This window comes from Capricornis sumatraensis, chromosome 23 (genome assembly GCF_032405125.1).
Source record: "Capricornis sumatraensis isolate serow.1 chromosome 23, serow.2, whole genome shotgun sequence".
NCBI lineage: Eukaryota > Metazoa > Chordata > Mammalia > Artiodactyla > Bovidae > Capricornis > Capricornis sumatraensis.
The window spans coordinates 4504852-4508041 of record NC_091091.1 but is presented as its reverse complement, the minus strand read 5'-3'; the positions used below and the strand labels follow the sequence as shown (position 1 = coordinate 4508041).

Below are 3190 nucleotides of genomic sequence, written 5' to 3'. Positions count from 1 at the left end.
CCCTTACTCAATAGTTATTGACTAACTTCATCTTTTTTCTTTCCTTCAATTTCCACTTTCATTCCAATTTTCCTTTTTGTTCCAAACACATTTTAAAAGAAAGAAACTGAGATAATTAGATATACCAGTTTCAAATAATTTTAAAAGAAACACCCCCTATGAATTAATTTGGGGAGCAATATCCTTAGGTCTCAAAAGAAATTAAAAGTTATCTATTATAAAAGTTGGTATAGGCGGCAGGGAGGGGTTCTTTACCCGGTCCGGCAGCTGAAGCTCGACGTTCGGGTTACCCCTGCAGCGACGCCCCCTGGTCCCACCGGTACCACTGCTGCTCCCGCCCCTTCGCTTCTCGGCCGCGCAATGGGCACCTGCGACGACGAGTACGACTACCTCTTCAAAGTTGTTCTTATTGGAGATTCTGGTGTTGGAAAGAGTAATCTCCTGTCTCGATTTACTCGAAATGAGTTCAATCTTGAAAGCAAGAGCACCATTGGAGTAGAGTTTGCAACAAGAAGCATCCAAGTTGATGGGAAAACAATAAAGGCACAAATATGGGACACAGCAGGGCAAGAACGATACCGTGCTGTAACATCAGCATACTATCGTGGAGCTGTAGGTGCCTTATTGGTTTATGACATTGCTAAACATCTCACATATGAAAATGCAGAGCGATGGCTGAAAGAACTAAGAGATCACGCTGATAGTAACATTGTTATCATGCGTGTGGGCAATAAGAGTGATTTGCGCCATCTCAGGGCAGTTCCTACAGATGAAGCAAGAGCTTTTGCAGAAAAAAAATGGTTTGTCATTCATTGAGACATCTGCTCTAGACTCTACAAATGTGGAAGCTGCTTTCCAGACAATCTTGACAGAGATATACTGCATTGTTTCTCAGAAGCAAATGTCAGACAGACGTGAAAATGACATGTCTCCAAGCAACAATGTGGTTCCTATTCATGTTCCACCAACCACTGAAAACAAGCCAAAGGTGCAGTGCTGTCAGAACATATAAGGCGTTTCTCTTCTCCCCTAGAAGGCTTTGTATAGTCCAATTCCCAGGTCTGAGATTTAAATATATTTATAATTCTTGTGGTCATTTTTGTGTTTTATTACTTCCTCATACTTATGAATTTTTCCATGTCTCAAGTCTTTTGATTTTAGCTTTATAAAATCATCCGTTTGTCCTGAATGACTGCAGCTTTTTTTCATGCTATGGCTTCACTAGCCTTAGTTTAATAACTGAATGTTTGGATTCCTCAGTTATTGTTTACTTTTCATCATGGAAGCTGTCACTGTAGGACTTAATAGAACTTGATCCCTTGAAGCTCAGACCTATTGGTCTTGATTAAATCAAATTAAGAAGACTGTAGAAATAAGCTATCATTTTGCCACAGAGCAGCTTATAATTAACATACTCTTCTCTCAATGCAGAGTATATTTCCATAAATCTAAGAATTGCCCTATAAACATAGCAGAATTTTGAGAGCTTATAAATTTTCCATTATTCTGGAAGTCAATTTCTAAAATGCCTTAATAGGGTTATGTAGTTTAGTAAATTTTGTTTTTTAATTTTTGTAAACATCAAAGTTGATTAGAGACGGGGGAACACTTTTTTCTGGACAAGAATTATGTGATGATTTCAGTAGTAGCATGGTTACGGGGCCATAAGTCACACAATGCTGCCTGGAAGGCTGGGAACTGGAGAGACTGGTGGAATTCCATCTGAGGTGCCTCTGGTACAGTGATCAGGCAGCCCAGGTCATTTAACTTCTCTAATTTCCCAGCGGTATATTATGTGGCATTTTATTGCTCAAGCATCAACTGGTTTAATGCTCTTAGTATCTGATGGCGAAGTGTTAATTTTGTCTTAAAACCCTTCCAGTAAATGCAACCTAGTTTTACCACCATAGCCACAGTAGGCATGGATAACTATTTTAACAATGCTGATTTTTGAGTTTTGTAGTATATTATGGAATATAGTCCAGTTAAATATCTGGTTTCAGTATGTTAAAGAATACAAGAGAGGTTAATTTCTGCTCAAGTGGTACCACTTAAAAGGCATGTATTCTTTTAGTATATAAGATGAAATAGTACCTTGAGTTTAAATAGAATGCATTTAGGCATTGTACAAACCTGAAAGTTTTCTTCCACTACATTATTGAAATCAATGGAGCAACTCATTTTTCATTCCGAAATATGCACACTAATATTTAGTTTTATTTTTTTGTGGATAATATTAAGCACTTAACTCTGAAGTGTTCTGAAAGTTGTGTCAACTAAAGTGATACTATTCAGGATGGTGGAATATCCCCAAAATATACATGTGTGTGGGCTTGCCGAGATTACTATGTTTCATAGTTAATCTTCTGTCTTTTGCGTTGCTCATGACGTGTGGGGCTCACGGAAGGCATTGCTGTGGTCAGTCTGTTTAGTTTTCCTTTGTAGCCCTTTTATTATTTTGGTGTATTGGTTATGAAGATACTACTATCTCCTTGTAAATTGCTACTTTGTATTTTATGCATGCTCTGTAACTTGATTTTTTTTTAAAGTTACTGATTTTGAATATATTCACATTCTAATAAACAGTTATGGGGGACTAAAAAAAAAAGTTGGTATAATTGAACAGAAATACAAGGTAACAATATTTACAAGGTAAAGTATTTGAGCAATATATTTCTTTGACATGGATTTAATTTATAGGAAAAGGATCTTATCTCAGATTTCTGTTTTAATTAGATAGCTAAACAAACATCCATACAGCATATAATAAACTTGCTAAATTTGCTCTTGCAGTAATAGATTCTATCTGAAAATTTAAAAAAAAAGTCTTCTGAGTGACATGAATAAATCAATGTGACTTTAAAGAAAAAGGTGGCTTCAATATTGCACAATGTCTCTGATTTCCTAAATTCATTCTTTCTTAAATCCTGAAAAATCAGTCCTGAATGAATCAGGACACAATTTCTTAAAATGAATTTTACCATAAAATTCATTCTACAGAGCATGGTTGACACTGTGTGCAGAAAGAGAACTTGCTCTTCCTTATAGTTATTATTATTACCTTGACAAGTAGAGAAATAATAGGGAAGCATATGATTGGAATGGCTTGAAGGGAGCATGGCAGGTAAGAATGAAAATAATTTGCTCTCCTGCTTAAAATGTTAAAATTCTAAATTTAAATAAAAAAGAA

At 35.9% G+C, this 3190-nt stretch overlaps 1 pseudogene; it reads left to right on the top strand.

The window, feature by feature from the left end:
* The first annotated feature begins 290 nt into the window (after positions 1–290).
* Positions 291–1042, top strand: LOC138070423 (ras-related protein Rab-11A pseudogene; annotated as a pseudogene).
* The last annotated feature ends 2148 nt before the right edge of the window (positions 1043–3190 follow it).